Genomic DNA, 12242 nt, shown 5'->3' on the forward strand with positions numbered 1-12242 from the left:
AAATACAACGACTTCATCATGACCTTTTTCCACATACTTTGCTATTACTTTTTCCTACATACTATACTTTGGCTTTTTTTGACAGAATATTAAGTTTTCCATGACTTTTTTCGACAGATACTGACTTTTTGACATAACATACTATTACTTGTATTTTTTTTTTCCAGCATAATATACTATGACTTTTTATGCCTTTTTTGGACATACAATACTATGACTCTTTTAATTTTCCCACATACTATACTTTGGCTGTTTTTGACAGTATATTGAAATTTCTATGCCTTTTTTTGACAGATACTGACTTTTTGACATAATACACTATTACTTTCTACATTGTTTTTTTTCAACATACTATACTATGACTTTGTATGCCTTTTTTGGAAAAAGGGTAGTGGACCAAACTTTAACTTAGGATTCTTTCCATCTGGAGTCGTTCAGTCTTCATGTGGCGTTACCTTGAGGGTTTAAAGCAGGGCAAGAAGTCAGTCCTTTTTCCAGCCATTATCCATAGTGAACAAGAATCTGCTGCAGTTTTGCCTCTCTGGGCCAATGTTCCTCACACTTCCCCATGCGTCCTTGGGCTGGCTCTCTTCATGCCTGACCCGGATTACCTCATTGGCTGCAGTTGTGACTTTGCCATGTGCCAAGCGGCTGCAGCACTTGCACAGGCAAAAAGACACCCTCAATAACATCCCTCAATCTGAGCCTGTGGACCCACCCCCTGTGCCGCATTGGCTGGCCTGTTTCCCCAGGTTTGCTACGCTATACTGTGACTTTATGAAATGCTTTATGAAATATCCTTTTCATGTTTTTTCAACATACTACACTATCACTTTCTTTGTACTATGACATTTTTCCGACATATTATACTATGACTGATATTTTTCAAAACACTATATGACTTTTTCACGACACACGTTTTTTTTCAACATACTATACTATCACTTCTTTTGTAATACTACTGCAGCAACTTAGGGGACTTGAAAGCCTGACTCACAATGAAATAAGGTGACTCAGAGACCGCTGGCTCAAACATAGTGTTCTTTAATAACTTAGCTCATGAAAAGGGTAGTGGACCAAACTTTAACTTAGGATTCTTCCCATCCGGGGTCTGTCAGGTGGTGTTGTCCTGGGAGGGTTTAAAGCATAGCAAGAGGTCTGTCCTTTTTCCAGCCAATATCTTTCCTCCCGCAACGTTGCCTCTCTGGGCCTCTATTCCTTACTCTTCCCCATACGTCCTTGGGCTGGCTATCTTAATGCCTTCCCCTGATTACCTGATGGGCTGCAGGTGTGACCAGTGCCATGTGCCAAGGGGCTGCAGCACTTGCACAGGCAAATAAACACCCTCAATAACCTCCCCCTATCTGACTTTTTTCGACATACTGTACGTTGACTGATACGTTTTTGACATACTATAATATGGCTTTGTTTCAACATACTATACTGTGATTTGTTTGTAATATTTTCACTTTTTTTTAACATACTATCACTTTTTTGTAAAACTACACACACTTTTTCAACATGCCGTGACAAAACTATGACTTATGATGTTTTTTCTATTTACTTTACTACGACTTTTTTGACTTACTATACTATGACTTTGCATGCCTTTTCTTGACATGGTATGACTTTGACATGTTACACTGACTTCTTCAACTTAACACTTCCAACACCCTATGACTTTTCTAAGTTTTCTTTGACATACTATACTATGACTTTTTATGAATTATTTCGAAACGTGAAACTCATTTTTCAACATACTATCTTATACATTTTTATGCCTTTTCTTGACATGTTATGACTTGACATTCTACACTATTTTTACATTAAATAACTTTTTCAACATACTATACTATGACTTTTTTCGACTTACTTTACCATGACTGTTTATACCTTCTTTTGACATGCTATGACTTTTCTCGACATGCTACACCATGACTCTTTGACAACTTTTTTTGACATACATGACTTTTTTTGACATACTGTACCATGATATGGCTTTTTGACGTACTATGCCTTTTTTGACATACTTTATTATCACTTTTTCTGACATTCTATACTGTGACTTTTCATAACTTTTTGACTTACTATAACTTTTTTTAACACACTATACTATGATTTTAAGACTTTTTTCAACACACTATACATATTTTTTCATGAGTTTTTCACCTTACTAAACTATGACTTTTTTCAAAATACAATACTATGACTTTTAATCATACCGTACTATAAGTCTTTGACATTATGAGTTTTTTATGCCTTTTCTTGACATGCTGTAACTTTTCTTGACATACTAAACTATTTAATTTTGACATACTATACTGACTTTTTTTGACATGCTATATGACTTTTCAACATACTATGATTTTTTCATGACTTTTTTGACATACAACACGACTTTTTTTGACACTATGCTATGACTTTTAACCTTTGTGTGTTCTTGTGGGTCTGTAACCTGTTTTCAATGCTTCCTTAAAGAAAAATAATGCTATTTATAATTTCTTCCAACACAAACTCATTTGCCTTAGCTCAATTTCTGTGAAGAACATAATGACTGCACATAGAACAGTATGAGGTGTTCGGGTCTACTGGACCCGAGTATTCAATTTTCAAATTTAGGTGCAAAGAAACTTTGCTGTTTTTCTGCACCTGCTATTCTCACACAGTTACAAAATTGTTACATTTCAAGCCCTTTAACTGTGTTGAATGGTGTGACAGTTACTGAGGCGTCGTATCGCTCTCGTTTGGTCGAGGGCTAACTCCTTTTATATCTTCCCCTCAGTAACCCCTGTTCCTACTGTGCCCACTTCTGCCGTATAATACCACCAGTTTCTATCAGCGAGGCAGATGTTTTGGTCTATACTAAAAGGAGTTACTTTGATACTTCCCTGATTGCATAAATGCTAGAATCTCGATCCACACACAGTCATTTGCTAATTTAACATTTTAGAATCAATTCGTTTTATTTCTTTTTACTAGAGACACACACACCTTTGCTAATTAAAGGGTCCCAGCCCGGATCAAGGAAACCGGAGGTGAGACAACAGGCCTTTTCTGATTTTACCCCAGACGTCTCCAACTGACGGGCTTTTGTTCCCCTGTATATTTTAAGCACTGTCGAAGGCATCTTTAAAACCAATGATTTTTCTTTAGCAGTCACGGTCAGGAACCGTTCCTCCCAGGGTCACCGGAGGTCCCCTCCTTCTCAATGACGCCCGCTAACCTTTGTTGGTTGCCGGTCCAAGAGAGGCTAAGCGCTCAGTGGCTCTGACCGGCAGAGCGGATGGGGAAAGGCACTCCCAGCAGGAGATAACAGGAGGTCTGACTGTCAATGTTGATCCCCGCCGGGCTGCAACTCGCCCATGTTGTTAAAGAAGAGTCTGAACCATCCTCACGGGAGGGAAACTTCTGCCCTCGGAAGGCCGAGTAGTAAGAGAGAGAAATTAAATGACTAAAATCAAGGAATACAAGTGTTTTGGTCCCCTAACTCACAACAAGCTCAGGTAGTTTTGTTCTTTAGTGAATAAATAAAAATACAGAAATACTCTTTTCCCTTCCTACCCTAAAAGCAAAAAGTATTCAAAATCAGAGAACAGAAGCAAAAAAACGGTAAGTGGGTAAGCCGCGCTGAAGAGAGAGGCCACATCAACTTATATTTATAGTCATAGCCAAGGTTAAAAAACCCTCCCTTCTGGAAATCGGGGTATTTCCACCATTACGTAATCACACAGGTGGCTACAGCAGAAGACATGTTCAGACAACATCCACTGTTACAGTAAGTATGACCCTTAGGACTCTTAAAAGGATGCCAAAGGTCACACCTAACGCCCATTACATAGTTTCAGCTGTTTTTAATATTTAGTTCATACATACATCAAACCAATATATATCATGGGTTACATAGCACACTTCAAACAGTACATATATTTTAACTGTGAGTTACGCTTCAAGCAAATACATATATTTTAGCTGTGAGTTACATAGTACACTTCAAACAGTACATATATTTTAGCTGTGAGTTACATAGTACACTTCAAACAGTACATATATTTTAGCTTTGTGTTTTGGGGTTTTCAACTGAACCTTCGTTCAACACCTGTTCTGATTAAGCTCTAAGAATATTTTTTTATACCTTTTTTATAATTGGATTTCCTTGTTTTGTCACAAAAAACAAAATTGGTCACATGATCATAAGTGTGATCTCTCAGGAGTAAATGGCAAATATGAACCATATATGATGTATATATTATTGGTAATTGAGCTAAAGTAAACGTATGTTAAGTATTTTTTCAACATAGAATACTGTGACTTTTTTACGACTTTTTTAACAAAGTTTATTCATTCTTGTGTATCACTGATATTCTTTGGAACATATTTTGCATTGGGTTAGTCACTCTATTCATTCCCTATTCAGGAAACATTTTGGCTTAAAAAATGTAGTGGGTAGGTGTATAAAGTAGCATAAAATGGAAATCCTCAAGTACAAGTACCTCAAAATTGTAGTACAGTACTTCTGTGCTTAGTAAAATTCCGCTACTGCTAACATGTACAGTAGGTACAATTCTTTAAATGTTGCAATGTTGAACTACTCTTTAAAACCTTCTGTGAGCCTTTGAGTAATTTACAGTTTAATGGCCTCAGTCTTTTTGCTCACTGCAATTAAAGTTCAGGTTCATTATTTTTTTAAATGTCAAATATATTTTGCTATTGAGGCTTTGGCTTGAAGAGGTTGGGCTAGTACAGAACTCAAAAGGACAGACTGTTTAACCTAGATATGAGATAATTCAGATTCTTAGCAAACAAGATAAATGTTTGCTGTCCTTGTGTAAACTGGGATCACCTTATAAGGACTTGAGATTTCCTCAAGGACAAAAAACAAATACAAAAGAAAATAGTTAACACAAAGAGTGGAACAAGACCAGAGAATTATTAGTGTATTTATTTTAACTTAACAATTAATGGTATTACTATTTATAGGGTTTGGATTCTTTGAGGCTTTTTAGAAGTTCTTTCCAGTGTGAACATGGTACAGCTAATTTAGGTAGAGGAGAAGGCAATCGAAGGTTTAAGAAATCAACATTTTTAATAGAGTCTGAAGAAGTGATGTTTTGAGGCACGGATAGTAAAAAAAAAAAGAACACGAACCTCTACAGCGAGCCTTTGAATTCATTTGGGCCTTGGAGGCTGATATATTGAGCAATAATTGAATCCAAATTCAATTACAGGTACATGGTGTTTGGCACAGCAGCCCCTCTGTATGAACCAGACTGGATATAATTCAGCTTTAAGACCGGGGTAGAAGATATAGTGGAAATTAGGCTTTTCATTTAAGAGCTTTTTCGAGGAGATGAATGAGATGACCTTCAAGATTAAGGAGGGGAAACTTCTACTTCATTTTCCAGACTTATGGGGTTGGGATGCAAATAACTCAGAAACAAGTGTGTTTTTTCAACTAAAGCATGAGAGTTCAGAGTTCAGGAAATAACCTTTATTTAAGGGGATTATTTTAATGTCTAAGAACAGTGTCATGCTTTTTAGATTACGTTTTCTGAAGTACAAAAAAAGTGTTTTTTTACCTGTTATGTTTGATGTGTTGTGTACAAACAGTAATAACATTTTTCATAAATCAAGGCATTAACTAGCTGCTTCCTTTGTGTGTGTTTGTTCTCAGTGATATGTAGCATACGATGGAAGGTGTTGCCAAATCCCAAAATGCTACATGATAAAACAGATAAGTGCTAAAAATAAAAACACATGGAGAGCATGAAAATAAAAAACAAAATAAACAAAAACAATAAGGAAAAGGGCAAGAGTTCAATCAAAAGCAGGGGAGCTTTTGATTGAACTTTTGCCCTTTTCCTTGTTGTTTTTGTTGTAAAAGGTGGGTTTTAAGGCCACATTTAAAAGCATCCACAGTGTGTGGTGTCCTCAGCTGGTCAGGGAGAGCATTCCACAGTCTGGGAGCAGCTGAGCAGAAAGCCCGATCTCCCATGTACGGAGCTTTGTCCTGGGAGGTTTCAGGAGATACACTGAGGCAGATCGAAGGGTACGTGATGAGGTCTGTGAGGTGAGGAGTTCCTTGGGGTGTGGGGGGGGGGCTTCACCATGGATGTGATTTGAGAATAAGGGAAATGTGGTCATGTTTGCGCACCCTAAACAGGATCCTGGCAGCGCTGTTCGGGATGTACTGCAACTTCTGAAGGCTTTTCTCAGGGATCCCAGTGAGGAGTGCATTGTGCCTGGAAGACACCAAAGCGTGGACAAGCTTTTCCGCGTCTGCAGGAGTGAGTGTGGGACGGAGTTTGGCGATGTTCCTGAGGTGGAAGAAGGAGGTCTTGCTGAGACGTTTGATGTGAACCTCAAAGGTCAGATGAGAGTCCATTTTAACATCCAGGTTAGTGACTGATGTTGATAGTGATGCTGGTAATGTCAGATGACCGAACCTGGAGTGGAGTGCCGACTAAGATGGCTTCAGTTTGGCTTCATCCACCTTTACCTCCTCCAGGCAGGTGGTCAGAGTGGATGATGGCAGTGCAGCAGAGGGGGTTGGGTTTGTCCTGAGGTACAGTCGGCTGATGACATGGCCAAAGGGGAGCATGTAGAGGATAGACAGGGTGGGGCCAGGCACTGAACCTTGAGGTGCACCACAGGTGATGTTGTGCGTCAAGGTTTTAGCCTCTCCCAAGGCAACATGCTCAGAGACAGACTCAGAAACACCAATAATGGAACCTACTCTATACTTTTATAACAGATAAAATAAAATAACATATTTATTCAGTATACAACAAAAGGTCTGTTTGACACATCTTGACACAATTGTGAATATGCTGTAGGAAGGGGCTCTAACCTCCTGAAAGCTCTACGATGATACAGTAAAGCACTTGCACATTCACAATGCGGCCAACTGTATTGGAACACCCACATTGGGAAATTTTCTGTGCTTTTGGTCTGAGGCTGTTTTTCATGGTTTAGCCTAAGCCCCTTAGCTCCAATTAAGGAAATCTTAAAGTAATAATCCTTAAGATTTTTTGTATCAAACTAAAATTTGGACACCATTTATTGCTGTTTTTTCTGTTGTAGTCAGTAAAGGTATTTGCAATCATTGGTTACCTCTTCATTTAAAGTCTTTATATATAAAGCTTTATTGTCAGGGACAGGGTCCATCATTCATCATTCTGGATTCAAATGGTATACACCCACACAAGGGATAAGTTTCCTGGCGCGCTGGATGGAATTTGGAAAAGAATGGTATTGACATGCCCCAATTGCACAATTATGCAGCTGTTTTCATTTGAAAAACTCTTTACATTCCCCAAGGAGGTTATGTTTTTGGTTCAATTTGTCTGTTTGTCAGCAGAATTACGGAAAAACTGCTGGCCCGATTTTCATGAATATTTTGTAGTGGAGGGGATCCGAATCACAGGGCAAAAAACACAAAAACACACTTTAACTACACAAACATAATCATTAATTATTGCAAGATAGGGCATGGCCTTGGCATGGGTCTGTGCGCTCTAGTTTTCTATTTTTTTTTTATTTTTTCACCAAGATTTCATGGCAAATTCATTGTATGTGGCCATAAATCTGATTCTGATTGTTATATCAATCTGATGACACTTTCTGTCTTGAGGGATGATGTAACTCATTTAATAAATACTTTTTTAATCAAATCTTTTGGTATAACTATTGATTAGGATAGTTCATCTTGTTCTGAGTTGATCTGAATCACTCATCACAATCATTAAAATTGGGATCTAATACTGTTTCTTTTCTCCATGAAATGGCTCAACAAAACCACAAAACATTTTGTTTTTTACAGATGATGAAAAAGTGGAAGGGTTGTTTAATTTTGATGTGTTTATGTTGCTAACTGTCTCAGAAGCCTGTAAAAGAAGGTCAGATGGATTATTTAGTATTTACATGTTCTGATTTTATATAGAAAATATTTCTACCATTGATTCATGAATTCTGTTGTGACAATGATAGTTTAAAGGTTTTGGTTCAGAAGCTGCATATTGTTTTTATTGATTGTTTTTTTTAAATGTATATGCAGCGCTCGGGTTCTTGCTTAAAGTACATTCATTTAAAGTCTTGTACGCCTGTGGAAAAGGCTGAGAATAGTTTTATGCCTGACATTTATTTTATTCATGTTTCCAGTAAATACCTCAAACATTTTTATCTCCAAGCTGATCCCGTTGTGGTATGATTATAAAGGTTTATATGTGGCCTTTATATAATGTCATCAGAAGAGACAGACTCAGACTCAGAATCAGAAATACTTTTATTGATCCCCGAAAGGAAATTCTGTAAAGTGGAGAATATGATCAACTGAGCGACTATATCACCACTAGATGGCATAAGCAGAACATGAGGCAACCCAGTGAAGGACAGATATTTTTTGGCAGGAGATGGTTTTAAAGACGTTTTCATCCTGAAATAGTTTTATGATCCTAATTCCAATTGCCAGACACCGAGAGCCGTGTCACACTTTGTTTACTCACTGTTGCGCCGTGAAACATGAGATGAAACAAAAAGCTGGTAAATACATATTTCTCAGGAGTGATAAAGGCCACTTGTTATTGAATCAGAACTCAACATCTGGTCATGATATCACTCAGCGATGGTCTGCTTCTCCACTATTAGGCGATGTAATCTAATCTGTGTTGCCTCTTAGGGAGTGAACAGCAGGAAGGCCACACTGTGATCTCCCCAGATGACTTTTTTCATAATGAAACTTGCACCAAGTAGATTTTCTCAGTGATGGATGAGCTGGAGAAAAATGATTGCAATAGCGGAGATTCTTCTCTTAAGGTTTCCTTTGTGTCCTTGGTTTCATGGCTTTGGCCCAGATCCCTTGTTTCAATAAATATCATGGCACACAGAGATACTGCTACTATCAGGAACGTTGACACATGACAGTCGGTCAGGTGTTATTTTATTAGCCAAATGGATTATTAGCCAAGTTAACTATCCAAATGCCATCGATTTCCCAGGGGCTTGTTAGGAGGACAAGAAAATAGCACCCTGGTTAGCCTGTGGCCGGTGACTAAATTAGTAATTAACTCTCTTAAGCAAAAAACCCAGCCAACAAGTAATTAAATATGATTCAGCCCCAGGTAATAGCAAGTGATTGTATATACCTAAAATGAAATATTGCAGTCCTTTCTGATGCTCTGTTGTATTGTCCTGGATGAGTATTTTTAGGGGACTGGTTTTCCCCAACAGAACAAACTTTTTTCTAATTTCACTTAGTAAATATACTTTCTCAGTGCTAACACGGATCACACCTTTAGTGTCTGTTTGGAATAGAAAATTCAATTATGTTGCCAATTTTTCTTTTGCAAGATCAAATTTGCAGGGATATTAATAATAGACCTCAAAGTTAACTGCACTGTCCTCAATGTGGACTGACTGAGGTAAAGGTTAACCAAAAATCAGGACGGAAACAGCTTCTGTGAAACTGTGTTGGAGGATGGAAAAGTAAATGGAAAAACACTGGCACAACTGGTGAAAAAGAAAAAAGAAGCCCCCTGATTTGTCAGTGACTTTGTGCCTGTCACTGTGCTTTCTCTCCGTCAGCTCTCCAGCAAATGTCTGTTGACGTATGACTGTCTCTTTGTTCAGTGTCCAATTATCTCTCATTTTCTCTTTAATCTGCTTACTAATAACATTTCTCTCTCTGACAAGAATGAAGAGTACAATCATTTAAAGCCTGATTAACTGCCAATGTTGGGAAGATTAAATCAAATCTACTTGAAATCCAGCTTGATGTTCTGTTCTTTACTGAGGAACATGCTGTCGGTGGCCTGCTTATAGAGGGAAATCACAGAGATAATCTAAGTGAAGAAAGACTGAGGTTAAAGCCTTTTTTTAGAAACTCATAAAGCAGCAAGTAGGGTTACTGTTTTACATCCTCATAACTTACCAACATTGTAGGTCAATTTCCAAAGACACCCAAAACAACACATTCTATTTACTGCCGCATGGTGGCGGTGGCACATTTAATTATGTGACTGTAATCCTGTGACCATTCTATTTAACATAACCTGTGCAGATTTAAACACATAGTTAGCATTGCAAAACGGAACTAGTTAAATTTAGGCAACAAAAAAAACTAAGTAAGCGTTAGTAAAACATCAGAGATTGGCTTAAAAGGAATCATATAAACTACTTGAGGAGGTTACGTACGTCACAGACTAAGGTCCGTTAATTTCAAAATGACGGTTGACTTTTGGTTTCCCACGGGATACGAATCCCCGGTCTCCTGAGTAAAAGTCCTGTGCTTGTTTTCCTTACTCAGAATTGGGTGCTCTTTATTTTATGACCTCACTTCCTTGTTTGCTCTCGCGAGAATTACTACAGCCACAAGAGGTCGCCGCCCAACAAGAAACGTGATTGTGGGTCATTATGAGCTGCTTGCATAATTGACATATGTGATCGTTTTCTGGGTAAGTATTGTATTAAACAAAATGTAATTAGAATCTCACAATGTAAATAATAACACGCTACTAGAATGCTTTTAAAGAGCAAATACCTCAGACAATACTAAAACTTCAAAAACTATGTGTTGAAAATGTTTTGGTTTCTTCAGCATATAGCTTCTTTTTAACTTTCACATACCATCATTTCATCTTCTTCATCACAAAGCCACAAACAAGTTGTGAATAAAGTTGTGTGAGATGTGCAAAAGAAGACCATCTTTTATGCTTATGAATCCATAAGGCCGGCTTCTAGAGTAGCAAATCTTAAAACCTTAAAAGTCCTCCACAATACCTCTGTTAATAAAGTAAAAGGTTACAAACAATTATGCTAAATGATGACTGCAAAGAAAGCCGACCTAAAATAGCTTTGCACTCTACTGTGTTTAGTATAAAAACTTAAAAAATGAATAAAAGACAATCCTAATAGATTTCGATGCATAACCTCTTTCAAACACACCCCAGCTCCCTTTTTGTCTTTGGCTGAGCATTTTTCTGTTCTTGTTTACAAAATAAATTAATGAAAACTCAAACTTAAGTATTTGATCTTGTTGTTTATCCAATGTCCTTAAGCCTTGGCTGAGTGTGAGTTCTGACTCCGCCAAGGAAACTGGTAAATTTACATTGAGTTGATGATGCCCCATGGCTGACCTGCATGAAATTTCTTCTGCCTAAATAACCTAAATATGCTGAAGGAACTGAGACTGAACTAAGGCTGAACTTCTTGCCTGCAGCAGTTCCCACATAAGAGTCTCTGGCAATTTGTAGAATTGTATTCTTAAGAAAACAAAACTCCCGGATAATTTTTTGCAATATGTAACACAAAAGATTGAACTGCACAGTACATCCATTCAATTAATAATAAGTAATTTCTGCTTCTTCTTTTGAGGCTTCAAGATGAATGCCATCTTTTTCCTTTTAAAGCATTTGTTCATTCTGTAATGTAATAATGTAATATGATCTGTGCATGTCTGAGCTGGAGGAAAAAGGATAACACTAAATTAATGAAACAAATGTAAAGCCACAGACAAAGGGCAGTATATCACTTTCTGGGTAGCGAAGCTCAATAATACCCGACCAGCAGGATAAATCGGGTTTCAGGCAGATTTTTCCGCTGCTGTAGCCTGACTCCTCCATTGTCAAAGCTGCTGACATAATTTAAGGCTGAATGGGGGAACACTTCAGCCAATATTAAGTGCATGTAGCATGGATGTCAGAGGGAAATTGCACCTTGCCAAGCTTCTGTACGTGGCATTCGGATGGCTTGCTATTCTACAGTTTTCTTATGCAGGGGTTGTGCTGACTCATTCTCTGTTCCAACTTTAAAAGTTGAGAATGTCCCTTAGTCAGTGCACAGGTCACTGTCCAAACCTCCCGAGACATGACACGTGGTCTAAGGACGACTGCAGGGCTACAAACTCACTCCAACTCTTGGTTAAAGAGTGAGGCTTAAAGGGACAGTGTGTTGGGTAAAGTGGCATCCAGCAATAAGGTTGCCGATTGCAACCAAATGAATACCCATCCGCTCACCCGTCCCTTTCCAAGCGTGTAGGAGAACCTACGGCGCCTTTCAGGTGACATAATGGTAAGGCCCTCTCTAGAGCCAATGGTTTGTCCTTTCTGGGCTACTGTAGAAACATGGCAGGCTCCGTGGAAGAGGACCTGCTCCCTATGTAGATACAGTATGAGAGGCTTGTTCTAACGGAAAACATGATACTTAGTTTCAGTTGATTATACACTAATTAATACAGGAGGAGAGAGAGA

This window comes from Etheostoma spectabile, chromosome 15 (assembly GCF_008692095.1).
Source record: "Etheostoma spectabile isolate EspeVRDwgs_2016 chromosome 15, UIUC_Espe_1.0, whole genome shotgun sequence".
NCBI lineage: Eukaryota > Metazoa > Chordata > Actinopteri > Perciformes > Percidae > Etheostoma > Etheostoma spectabile.